We start from the raw sequence: 14,246 nt of genomic DNA, 5'->3' as shown, positions 1-14,246 counted from the left end.
TAATTTCTAGAGGAAACCCTATTAATCTGCAAGAGTTCCTCTTAACTCCCAGTAAGAAAACACTTCTGCTAAAGAACTACACCTTAAAATCCTATCTACTGTTTTCATGGATGTAGACCATCTGGAGAAGACAGGAAGAAATGCCCATAGGGAAGACTGAAGAGTATCAAAAGAGAAAATTAAAACCTTGGCCTCTTATACTTTATGTTGTCCAACGGCCTTTGTGTTCATGGATTTCTTTACTACTCCAAGAACAGTACTATGGAAACCAGCATGGGGTCCCTAGTCTAAAATCAATGTATTTCATGTCAAAATATGTTGTATTACCCAGAAGCTGCCTTTTTTTTTTTCTTAAAACACCCAAATAAAAGGAAAACAATTTTTTCACTATTTTATAGTCACCTCTTTCCTTATATCTGGAGCATAGTCAACTATTTTTGAGCATGGAGAATGTGAAACTGATACTGTCATATCTCCTCTTCTTCAGAACCATAGGAAACCACACGTGTGCATACATGCTCATGCACACATGCACACAGTCCTCTTTTCCCTGCCTCTATTATTATTTTTTTTTCCTGCCTCTATTATTTTACCACTTCCATTTTCAGTTGAAGTTAAAATCTGATATAGATGAAAAGCAAAGCAGCTCACGATATGCATTTGTTATTTCAAGGCTTACTATGGATAGGTACCCAAGTACTATTCTGCTTTGCTTAACTATCCTAGGATGTTTTCTGTTCACAGAAAAGTTTATAACACATGTTATAAACCGAGATAGTTTGTCTTGTATTTATAAAATTTCTTAATATCATTGGATTACAAGATATGAGAGCATGTCCCAGAAGAAGTTAGTGAATTAATATATTCTTATAGTCTATATTTTAGCCATGTTAATCTTTAAAGTTTTTATTTTAAATTCTTGGCTTGGATTTTCCATTGGCTTTCCATCGCTCTTAGAATAAAGTCCCCAGTCCTTAGGATGACCTACATGATCTGGTTCTTGCCTGCCTTTTCTCTAACATTTCCTAAAGTCAGCACTTTAACCACAGTGACCTTCCTTTAGGTCCTTAAATAAGTGGTATTCTTTTCTACTCAGAGCCTTTACACCAGCTGTTTCCTTATTTATATAACTTTTCTCCCTTCTTATGCTTCAAGTCTAAACTGGAACATCTTTGGAAAAGTCTTCCCTGCCCCGCACCCCATCAAGCTAGGTTAGCTACACCTACTACATACTCCCATAGCACCCTGCCCGTCTTCTTCATGGCGTTTGTCATATTTGTAATTCTTTATTCAATGTCTGTTGCCTCCAGTTGGCTATAAACTCTGTAAGTGCAGACACTACCTGCTTTTTGCTTGCTGCTGTTTATCACGCCCTCAGCAGGTTGCCTGATACAAGGATGCTCATAAATGTTTGTAGAATCAATCAATCTTGGGAAAATTGTGAAGTTTGGACCCTGACTTTTCCTATAAATGCTTAAAATTCCTGACCACCTTTCTGTGGAATATTGAAGTCTAAGCAATATGAGAAGCATTACTAAGCAATAAGAGAAGAAATTTTCTGGGCCTTCAACCTGTCTGAGAAATTGAAATTATTAAATGTAATTTACTTAGGCAGCCAGTAAAGAGCACACTGATAAGATTTATGGATAACTCATCAATTATCTAACAGCAAAGTCTCATACTTCAATGTAGGAAAAAGGTCTTCGGTGTCCAAATTACTTTTATTTAACTTTTATATTTTCTACTTTAGGGATAGGGGAACCAGTTAATCCTCTTATCATGTGGCAAAAGAAAAGCACACTTCTGGGGAAGATGGCAAGAGAGAAGACAGGCAATCAGCTAGGCTGGAAACAGGATAGAAAATTTAGATGTAAAAAATCAGAAAGAAAATTGAGTCAGAGTATAGAACAGAAAACTCAGTAGTCTTTGTATTACTCACTGGAAAGATGTTTATAAATCCTGGCATTATTATTGTTGTTGTTTTCTCCTGTAATAGGATAGGGCTAAATAAATTTAATGTATGTTTCCTAAGGAGAGGGTCATATGCCATTTCAAAGTAAATGGGATATTTATATTTAAGTTATATTTCTAGAGACAGGCATGTTATCTGAGTTCATGGTGGCTCAGTGGTAAAGAATCTGCCTACAATGCAGGAGATGCGGGTTTGATCCCTGGGTCAAGGAGATCCCTGGAGAAGGAAATGGCAACCCACTCTGGTATTTTTGCCACAAAAATCCCATGGACAGAGAAGCCTTGTGGGCCACAATCCACAGGGTCGCAGAAGAGTTGGAAACAACTCAGTGACTAAACAGCTAGCGACCTAACAGCTAGATGATGCACCTAGCAACGTCAGGCACTTGGTGGGCACTCAGCAGGCGGTGCTGCTCTTGTTACACATACTCAACTTCACATTCTAAATAACTTAGATTTAAAAAAAAATAATGTTGTAAAATTGCATTTGGAGAGAGAGAGGTACACAGCATGCTGCCTTAAAACTCTGACCAGCTGTATCACGTGACCAAGTATAAACTGCCAAGAGAGAAAACAGCTTTCATGTACCTACAGAGGATGTCTCAGTTCATTAGGAGTTTTATATTTGAATGAGATGAGGTCCAAGATCTGCCAAAACTGAAGAGGATAAGGAGGCTTAGAAGGAGCAAAGCCACCTGTTTGTGCTTTCCCTGCCCTCTTTCAAACTGACATTTCTGGAAGGCTCTCTGGCTCACTCTCCCATTGTCTTGCTCTCTCTCAGCCAGTGGCTGTGACCTTTCCTTTATGGTATCCAAAGTGATCCGACCCTTTGTCCAAGAAGATGTTCAAGGGTTTAGTTCTTCTTGAAAAATAACCCTGTGGTAAACTTATCAGGCATGCCAACTCTTAGAATACCAACATTTCCAAAATGTAGGCAGCAGTGGCCTAGATGTTACAGAAGGTAATCAGCTTGTAGAAAGCGAAGTTGAAGTCCTTTTTTCTGTTAGTATTTGTTGGACAGCTAAATTGTAGCATTATAGTGCGATAGGAATTTTAGGTAAAGACATTAGAGTCCACAGGGCGTGTTCAACTGATGATCCATTCCTATCTTTCTCGCTCTTTAAAGACAAATCTCAACCAATCTTTTACTTCTCAGAGCCTTAATCTGTGTGTATTTAATACTAAGGAGAAAGCTTAATGAGTTATGGATCCTCTAGAATTTTAGTGTTTAATTATTTATTCAGTTTTTTCATTCACTCAATCCTCAAAAGCATATTGAGAATTTTCTCTGTGTTGGGTCATATGCTAGTCACTGGGGTGCAAATGCGAACAATACAATCTTGCTCTCAAGGGTTTAAAGCTTAGAGGAGAATTATGGGGCAGTTGTAGTAGAGAGTGTAAAACTTTTCGAGGTCTTTGGAACCATTCCATCTTGAAATCAGGTGCAGACAGACATGCAATCAGATGGTCCTTAAGTGTTCCAGTCAGCTTCAAAGTCTTTCAGAATGAGGTTTTGCAGAGTTAACTTTTTCAAATTCTATTTCCCTGAAGGAAAAGGAATATTTACAATTCAGCTACCAGAAGAGTGATGGCAAACCACAGCTTAAAGTATTCTAGGCTAAAATGTGGCTGCAGGATGCAACCTTTGTAATTCTATGTCACAGTTACGTTTAGGTTAATATGGCTTATATAAGTTATATACTATAGTAGGTGTAAAGTCTAACTGTGACGTAGACTTGCACGGAAAATGGCCAAAAACACAATACTAAGAGCAGTTATTTCTGTGAGGCAAATTATTTATGGGAGGCTTTTATTGATCTCCCACCAACCAAAAAGTAAATTTTGATTTACTTAGATTTTATTGTTGTGGTGGTTGCTATTGTTGCTAGGAGTTTCATTGTTTGTCATTGTTTTTAAAGAATGTCTGGACTCTCTGCCAAGTTGCGGAAGCCTAAGAGTAATGTGGAAACTGAATAGGAGATAGATTAAAAATAAATGTAATAGCTTTTTGCATACAGGGAATTTAAAAAAAAAACCTTATTAGAGGCTATTCCCAAAGATATGTCCTAAGGCTCACTGTAACACAATATCAGGTACTGATACTTTTGTACAAAAGTTGACGTGGGTGATCATCTTTGAATACATCATTGCTGACCTTTGGCAATTCTGGATCTACTGGGAACCATCACAGCCTGAGAAGGATGAAATGCCCTAGATGGGATTCACAAAGGATCATTTTATATAACAAAAGTCTAACATTAAACCTTTACTGAACATTTTTGCCTTCTCTTCTCTTTAGAATTCTCTTCTCATCCCTCAACTTTAGGTCACACCTGACCCCTCCCAGTTGTATAACAACTTGCATTTCCTCATTTCTCTGGAATGTGACCAGTCAGGAAACTCAACATTTACTTTGCTCTTTTTTTTCCTAGTGAGAAAGAAAGATAGGGAAGAAAACTGAATTGAGAAAGAAGCAAGAGCATGGAAAGAGAAAAGGGAAATTATAAAGTCTGGAGGAAGCAAAAGAAGAGATGGATGAGCAAAAAACCATATTACCTGGTAGTACTAATAGCTGTTAGACCCTTACCTATTAGAATCTACTTTCTGTGAGACTCTAAGAAATGACTAGATCCCCAGTCCAAATTAAAAACAAGAAAGGAACTTGGCAACCTCTGAAATATACTTTCAGACCCAGTGATCTCTATCTGCTGAATGGGACATCACTGATTCTTGCTGTCTGACAAGTTCAAGATGTTTTCCATTTAATGATCCTTTTTGAGGCTGGTACAGACCATGAGAAACTTTATATTGCCATTTTAAAAGTTGATATTCCCCAAAACAAAATATATCATTTGAATTTAGCCTGCAGGTACAATGTGGAGTATTACCCTTCTCTTACCTCTTACACATGTAATGGTGAAAGCACCATGTAAGTACAGAGTAGTGCAGTCCAAACAGTTGCTAAAACTACTAGACACTCTGCTGAAAATCCTTTTTCCCCTCAGGTGGTTTTAAGATCACTTGGAACCTTCTAATTAAATCTGACACTCTCTTGTAAGTTTTTCATTCTTTTAAGCTTTCTGTTCTATTGGGTGATACTAATCATGTTTCCTTTACCAAAGCAATTTTTACTTTGAATCCAATGACACTTTAATTTTTTTTTTTAATTTTAGTACCTTAACCTTATCTTTAATTCATTATACTGTTATGGTTCTAGTGATACATAATAAACACTTGGCTATAAATCCATAAATGGAAACATAATGACAGGTCTTGGTCACTTCTTGGATGTGAGCACTGGAGAGGAAGAAATCCAGGAGACTCCAGGTTTCTGCTTGAGAAACTAAATGAAAATAGAAATCACGAGAGAAGAAATAGTTTGGAGTGATGTGTGGATAGGAAGATAATGGATTTTTATGGACATGTTAAACTGGAGTGATCTGGAGTTGAGAGATCTTGTGATCCGGAGAACTTGAAAGAAATCTGACTAGAGTTGTAAATTTGGGAGTCATCAACATGTAGATGTTACTGAAGATACTTGAGTGGTTTCAAAAAGCTTGTCTATAAAGTCAGAGAGCTAGGAGAGGTTTTGTCTTACAGAGAGGTGAGAGCCTTCAGCAGAAAGGATCCAGAATAGAAAAATAAGAGGTAAAAGAGAGGCTCAGGAGATAGGAAATGCGGCTTCTGAAGAAATGGGAAGAGAGACTTTCAGGACACAAAGGCAGAGATGGAAATCTTTTCTCTGATGGAATAATAATGAGATGGTAAATTATGGAGTTTCTCCCCCCCAGCCCCAATATTTTCTTTTATCCCTTGCCCTCTAGGATTTTAAAACTTCAGGTAATAAAATCACATAGATTCTGAAGAATCAAGACAAAGACTGATGATTTAAGGGCAAGGCTTTCAGCATCAGAATATATTAAAAGTTCTTCAAATTGATATGTACAGAAAATCAGAGAGGAGAGCAAGAAACAAAGGGACTTTGTACTCTGCCTCCCTTCATCCCAAGTCAGAATCCCGAGGAGACTTACAGAGATTCTGAATAGGTTTTTGACATTTGAGAACAGAGGGAACCTCAGTCCCCATTACTGAATAAAGCCAAAGAAGGTAGCAAGACCACAGAATTCCTCACATCCATAAAGGCAGAGGAAAATAGTCAAAATGGTATTGTGAGCGATGCTTTGAATGTCCGCATCTTCTCCAAGAACTCCAGCCACAAAAACATTTTCTTCTTTAAATTAAAAAATGTCTCTGGGTTCAGTCACAAGAGAATCATCTCTAGGTATCAGAAGTAAAAAGCAGCACCACTAGTTTAGTGAACCTAGAGCTGGGGCCCTGATGGTCTTCTAGGTCTGGAAGCAAGTAGAAGTTGGCTGGGAGTTTGAATTCCTCAGAGTAGTGGGGATCAACAGCATCCTGTATAGGGTATGGCACCTTAGTCAGGCTCACTGTGAAACTGGTATTTGGGAAAACCTTCCAAATGGTTTCCACCCTGACCTAGAGTTTTTAAAAAATGAACCAAAGCAAGCCCCAGCTTGTCTGCAGTGGTGAAAGCAAGAAGAGAAATCAGGGCACCCTGTCTGCTTTCCTGCCTGACAGACAGATCTGCTATCTTCTCTGATATCCCTGAGGGTCAGGAGGCCTGAGATACCTAGTTCTGGACAAAGGGGTTTCCAGATCTACCTGGAGGCTACACTGAAGTGTGTGCATGCTTAGCCGTGTCCAACTCTTTGCAACCCCATGGACCATAGCTCGTCAGGTTCCTCTGTCCGTGGGATTCTTCAGGCAAGAATACTGGAGTAGGTTGTCATTCCCTTCCCCAGGGGATCTTCCCGGCCCAGAGATTGAACCCAGGTCTCCTGCATTATAGGCAGATTCTTTACCATCTGCTTCTAAATATTTCAAGAACTTTAGAAAATTCTCAGTGTATATTGTCTCTCCAAATATGACTTCCACCATACTGTTTATTCTCATCCTAAAACTACTGATGAGATGCCTGCTTCATGTATTCTGTGTATTGCTGTGAAACAAACCTTTCCAAAAACACAGTGGCATAAAACAATAACCACCTTATTAATCTCCAAGATTCTGTGTGATACGAATTTGGATAGGTACTTCAGGGATAGCTAGACTCTGCTTCATGATGTTCAGGGTGTCAGATGAGAGGACGTGACCAGCTGGTGATCATCTGAATAACTGGGGTTTTTTGGTTCATGTATCTAGGCTACAGTCAGCCAGGCAGAACTCTACTGGAACTATAAGGTGGGATGCCTACACACGACTTCTCTGTGAGGTTTGAATTTCCTCACAATGTAGTATGATTTCCTCATGGTAATCATACTATTTAATGGCAACTCAGAGCTCCGATAGTGACTGTTCCAGAAAATGAGGCAAAAGCTATATAATAAGACTTTCATTATCTAGGCTCAGAAATCATATAATATCTCTTCGACCTTACTTGGGCTTCCCAGGTGACTCAGACGGTAAAGAATCTGCTGCAATGCAGGAGATGCAAGAGATGTGGGTTCGATCCCTGGGTTGGGAAGATCCCCTGGAGGAGAGCATGGCAACCCACTCCAGTATTTTTGACTGGAGAATCCCCATGGTCAGAGGAGCCTGGCAGGCTACAGTCCGTGGGGTGGCAAAGAGTCAGACAACGAATGAGCCACTAAGCATACAATAAACCTGCCCAGATGGGAGGAATGCAGGGGCTAGACCCACCTCTTAATAGAAGGCGTATCAAAGAATTTGTGGCTGCAGTTTTAAACTACCGCAATACAGTTCAAAATAGGTTTGTATTCTGCATGAATTCCTTAATCTTCCAATTCAGTAATTCTTTCTTAATTAACTGGATGAGAGTAATCCCTTTACAATGTGTGTGTATATTAGATCATCACAATGTACACATTAAAAGTCTTAACGATTTTGTCAATTAAAGCTCTAACAAAACTAAAAAAATTCATTCTCTGTGATGAGTTTAGAGTTTATCTCATTGAATATTTTTTTATCAAATGTTTGTTTCTCTGTTTAGTTATTTTTCATATTCATCTTTACTTAATTCATATCTTCTGTGTTAGTCTCTTAAGCTTTGGGTTTGTTTTAGATTTTTTTTTAAATTTCTTTGAATGTATTTATTGTAAAGTCAGTTTAAGATTACTTGCCAATATGGACTTCTTTTCCAGTGGAAATGGATCATTTTCACGGAACAGAGATTTAAACAATATTTTAAAAATTATAGTCGATTTACAATGTTGTGTTAGTTTCAGGTATAATGGCAACCCACTCCAGTACTCTTGCCTGGGAAATCCCATGGATGGAGGAGCCTGGTGGGCAGCAGTCCATGGGGTCACTAAGAGTCAGACACGACTGAGCGACTTAACTTTCATTTTTCACTTTCCACTTTCATGCATTGGAGAAGGAAATGGCAACCCACTCCAGTGTTCTTGCCTGGAGAATCCCAGGGACGGGGGAGCCTGCTGGGCTGCTGTCTGTGGGGTCACACAGAGTCGGATACGACTGATGCAACTTAGTAGTACAGCAAAATGATTGTCTTATTTTTTTTTTTTCAGATTTTTTTTTCCATTATAGGTTGTTACAAGATTTTGAATGCTCTACAGTAAGGACCTTGTTGTATATCTATTTTATATATAGTAGTGTGTATCTGTTAATCCCAAACTCTTAATTTATTCCTCCTCCCCTTTCTCCTTTGGTAACCATAAGCTTGTTTTCTGTGTCTGTGAGTCTATTTCTGTTTCGTAAATAAGTTCATTTGTATCATTTTTTAAGATTTCACATATAAGTGATATCATAGGGGCCTGCTCAAAATTCTCCAAGCCAGGCCTCAGCAATATGTGAACCATGAACTTCCTGATGTTCAAGCTGGTTTTAGAAAAGGCAGAGGAACCAGAGATCAAATTGCCAACATCCACTGGATCATGGAAAAAGCAAGAGAGTTCCAGAAAAACATCTATTTCTGCTTTCTTGACTATGCCAAAGCCTTTCACTGTGTGGATCACAATAAACTGAAAATTCTGAAAGAGATGGGAATACCAGACCACCTGACCTGCCTCTTGAGAAACCTGTATGCAGGTCAGGAAGCAACAGTTAGAACTGGACATGGAACAACAGACTGGTTCCAAATAGGAAAAGGAGTATGTCAAGGTTGTATATTGTCACCCTGCTTATTTAACTCCTATGCAGAGTACATCATGAGAAACGCTGGACTGGAAGAAGCACGAGCTGGAATCAAGATTGCTGGGAGAAATCTCAATAACCTCAGATATGCAGATGACACCACCCTTATGGCAGAAAGTGAAGAGGAACTAAAAAGCCTCTTGATAAAAGTGAAAGTGGAGAGTGAAAAAGTTGGCCTAAAGCTCAACATTCAGAAAACGATGATCATGGCATCTGGTCCCATCACTTCATGGGAAATAGATGGGGAAACAGTGGAAACAGTGTCAGATTTTATTTTGGGGGGGCTCCAAAATCATTGCAGATGGTGACTGCAGCCATGAAATTAAAAGATGCTTACTCCTTGGAAGAAAAGTTATGACCAACCTAGACAGTATATTCAAAAGCAGAGACATTACTTTGCCAACTAAGGTCCGTCTAGTCAAGGCTATGGTTTTTCCTGTGGTCATGTATGGATGTGAGAGTTGGACTGTGAAGAAGAATGAGCACCGAAGAATTGATGCTTTTGAACTGTGGTGTTGGAGAAGACTCTTGAGAGTCCCTTGGACTGCAAGGAGATCCAACCAGTCCATTCTGAAGATCAGCCCTGGGATTTCTTTGGAAGGAATGATGCTAAAGCTGAAACTCCAGTTCTTTGGCCACCTCATGCCAAGAGTTGACTCATTGGAAAAGACTCTGATGCTGGGAGGGATTGGGGGCAGGAGGAGAAGGGAACGACCAAGGATGAGATGGCTGGATGGCATCACTGACTCGATGGACGTGAGTCTGAGTGAACTCCAGGAGTTGGTGATGGACAGGGAGGCCTGGCATGCTGCGATTCAGGGGGTCACAAAGAGTCGGACATGACTGAGCAGCTGAACTGAACTGAGGCCATCTGTATGTCTTCTTTGGAGAATAATATTATATACCTACGTATATAAAAACCCTCCACCTAACAAATAGAGAATTCACGCTCTTAGAAACATTTTAAAAATTTGACCAGGCTAGATATTTTAATGAATTACTATAGTATAGACCACATTCTCTGATCAGAATTTAGTTAAATTAGAAATTCTCATATGTTTGAATACTTAAAAACACATTCCTGAATAACTCATGATTTAAATAAAATTTACACACCATTCAGGGAAGAATAACAAAGAAAATGGGCTTTTCTGGTGGCTCAGTGGTAAAGAGTCTGCCTGCAGTGCAGGAGACAGAGGAGATGTGGGTTCAGTCCCTAGGTTGGGAAGATCCCCTGGAGGAGGAAATGGCAACCCACTCCAGTATTCTTGCCTGGAAAATCCCATGGACAGTTGAGCCCGATGGGCTATAGTCCATAAGGTCACAAAGAGTCAGATGCAGCTGAGTGACTGAGCACAACAACAACAGCAAAGAAAAATACATGGTAAAACTTGGCTAATGCAACACCTTGAGAACAACTGCTTTAAATTAACCTGACTTGGGGGGTGGGAGCGAGGCTCAGGAGGGAAGGGATATATGTATACGTATGGTTGGTTCATTTTGTTGTACAGCAAAAACTAACATAACATTGAAAAACAATTATATTCTAATAATAATATTTTTACAGATGAAGTTAATAAAACATCATATTATAAAATGAAAAATAAAATAAAAGTCTAAAAAGTACTTGAGTAATGCAGGTAAATTGAAGGAAATTTATGGCATTAAATGCACTTATTAAAAATTATTTCAAATGAATGAGCTAAGCATCCACTTCAAGAACCTGGGAACTGAATAGAGTCAGCCTCCCCAAAATACAACTGATCAATGAATCCAAACTTGATTCTTTGAGAAGACCAATAAAATACATTTCTAGCAAGCCACACTGAAGAGAAGATAGGATAAATAAATAATATTACTTTTTCAAATAATAGAATTCTTTGAATAAGAAATTCAAAAGGGGACATAATTAGAGATTTAGTAGAGATTAAGAATATCATTGTTTATGCTATACAATATATAATACTAAGCAGCTTTATGTGAATAAATTGAAAACTGAGGTAAAACCTACAATTTACCAGAAGAGCATAAATTTAAGAAGAAATAGAAAATCTGAATAAATCAATAATCAACAAAATAGATCAGTAGTCCAAAGTCTCCCAACCCATCCTTATATCCGTTGCCAAATAAACAATGCCAGATGGTTTTATAGGTAAGTTTTACCATATTTAATGGAACAGACAATCGCATACTCTATAACTGTTCCAGACAATAGAAGTAAAGATAGTCCAGCTTATTTCATGAAGTTACTACTAAGCTGTTAACACCAAAATAGAAGAACTCTGCAAGCAAAGGAAATAATAGATGAATCTTATTTTTTTAACATTGTAATGAAAAGTAATTAGAAAATCAAATCCAGAAGTGTATTCAAAGCAATACATCAGACAAAAATAAAGTTTACCTCAAATGTAGATGTGGCTCAGTGGTGAAGAATCTGCCTGCAATGCAGGAGATGCAGGTTCAATCCCTGGGTGGGAAGATCTCCTGGAGAAGGATATGGCAACCCACTCCAGGATTCTTGCCTGGGAAATCTCACAGACAGAGGAGCCTGACAGGCTGCAGTCCATGGGGTCGCAAAGACTTGGACGTGACTTAGTGACTAAACAACGACAATAATTTTAAGTGCATCTGTAATCTGTTTATTATTAGATTAAGGAAAAGGCCCATATGCTCATCTCAGTGGCTACAAAAAAGCATTAAAATGTCAAGAACTATAAAAACAAAATCTCTTACATAACAAAAAATATTATACCGAGTCTATAACAAACATCATATTTAATTATGAGACTAGAAAAGTATTCCCATTAAATTCGAGAACATGACACGCCTGCTATAACCTCTGTAATTAAACATAATACTACCAGTTCTACTCCTTTATATTAAAGAGGAGGGAAAAAAAAAAAAGGTGCATTCATTAGCAAGGAAGAGAGCAAAATATTTGCGGGTATCATTTTTTTAAGTAGAATCTCCAAGAAGCTGTTCAAGGAAAAAATAAAAAAACTTAGCCTAAGTGTTTAGCAGCCTTGCTAAATCACAATCAATGTAAAAATCAATATCAATTCTATATACCTAGTAGAAAATCCATACACCTATGTAATGATGGAGTGGTAGTGGTGGTGGTAAACATCCCATTTACAATTGTGATAAAAATAATTAGATGCTCAGGAATAAATCTTACAAAAATGTGCAAGATCTTTATGGCTAAAATACCTAAAATGCCAAATGGCAAAAAAAAGAAAGATTTTAATAAAACTTATGTCATACTAAATTCACAGAAAAATCAATACCTTAAGTATTATGATACTCCACAATTAAATGGAATTTCAAAGTCGTAACAAAACTTTTTGTGGAATTTGACAAACTAATTCTAAAGATAATTATAAAGAGAAAAGGTCTAAAAAGAGCCAAGAAAATTCTAGAAGCCCAAGGAAGTGTGATTTTTTTCCGCTAGATAGGAAGATTCCTCATAGAGCTACAGTAAGTAGATGAAGCAGTGTTGTAATACGAAGGAGAACGCTGAAGTAGACACAAGTGTGTCTGGGACCTTGGCATATGATAGAGGAAACATTAGTGAATTTAAGGGCTACTGACTTTCTGTACTGTAAAAAAAGGAGCTTAGATCACTATCTCATGCCTTATGCCAGCAGTTCTTAAAATTGTTTGGTCTCGGAACTCATTTACACTGTTAAAAATTATTGAAGATGTCAGAGTTTTTGTTTATGTGGGTTGTATCTGTTGATATTTATTATATGCTATGATCTGAATGTTTGTGTCCTCCCAAAATTCCTGTGTTGAAATCCTAATTGATGGCCTTAGTAGGTGGGGCCATATGAGAGGTGATTAGGTCAGGGGGTGGAGCTTTCCTGGATGAATTTAGTGTTCTTGTAAGAGATCCCACAAAGCTTTATATAGCCCCTTCCTCAATGTGAGAATACAGTGAAAAGCCTGTGACCAGAAAGAGGGGCCTCAAGCAGTCATGTTAGCACCCTGGCTTCAAATTTCCAGGCTCCAGAACTGTGAGCAATAAATGTTTGCTCTTTATGAGCTACCCAGTCTACTATATTTTATTATAACAGCCTGAACCAACTAAGACACTATATTAGAAATCAAAATTAAGAAATGTGTAAAACACATGAACAGATAAGCACACATTCCATTAGCCATCAGAGTGATGGCATCATCACGTCATGTAGCCCCTGGAAAACTCCCCTGCTCAATGAGAAAATGAGAGTGAAAAAAAGTAAATACTGTCTTAATATTATTACAAAAAAATTTTGGTCTTCCAAGTCTCCTAACAAAGTCTTGGGGACCCCCGGGGTATCCCCATACCACTGTTTGAGAACCACGGCTATAAACTGAACTCCAGATGAATTCAGGATCTAAAACTGGGACAAAATAAAAATTTTATAACTATTGAAAGAAATTATAGGTGAACACATTATGGCCACAGGGAAAGAAAGGATTATTTAAGTGTTAGTCAAAAGCACAAATTATAATAAAGGAAAAGCTTTATAAATTTGAATACTTGTGTTTGATAAAATATCTCATGTGTGTATATGTGTGTTAGTCATCAGTTGTGTCTGACTGTTTGTGACCCCATGAACTGTAGCCTGCCAGGCTCCTCTGTCCATGGGATTCTCCAGGCAAGAATACTGGAATTGATTGCCAATTCCCTTCTCCAGGGGATCTTCCCAAGCCAGGGATTGAACTCAGGTCTCCTGCATTGCAGGCAGATTCTTTACCACCTGAGGCACCAGAGAAGCTCAAAATATCTCACACACAGTATTAAAAGGAAAGCCACAGGAAAATAGTTGTAGCATATCTATGAAACAAAGGATTAATATTCACACAATATAAATTCCTTATATAAATAAGAGAAAGACAATCTAACAGAAAAATATGGGGAAAGAAAATATGCTCAACCTCCTTAGTAATTTGAGAAATACAAATTAGAGAGTCCATCAGATTGGGAACTATTTCTAAATTTCACAATACCTAGTGTTGACTATTAGTTATATGGAAGCAAGAAATCTTACCTACTGCTGGTGGAAGTGTAAATTGGTAAGGCCACTTAGGAGAGC

The 14,246-nt window shown here is 38.1% G+C and overlaps 1 protein-coding gene across 6 annotated transcripts in view; it reads left to right on the top strand.

Moving 5' to 3' along the window:
- NMNAT2 (nicotinamide nucleotide adenylyltransferase 2) overlaps positions 1-14,246 on the top strand; it is a 221,166-nt gene that overhangs the window by 5,274 nt on the left and 201,646 nt on the right. The gene's annotated exons all lie outside the window — the stretch shown is intronic.

The sequence above is a fragment of the Ovis aries genome, chromosome 12 (assembly GCF_016772045.2).
Source record: "Ovis aries strain OAR_USU_Benz2616 breed Rambouillet chromosome 12, ARS-UI_Ramb_v3.0, whole genome shotgun sequence".
Taxonomy (NCBI): Eukaryota; Metazoa; Chordata; class Mammalia; order Artiodactyla; family Bovidae; genus Ovis; species Ovis aries.
This window is presented reverse-complemented; position numbering and strand designations above follow the sequence as displayed.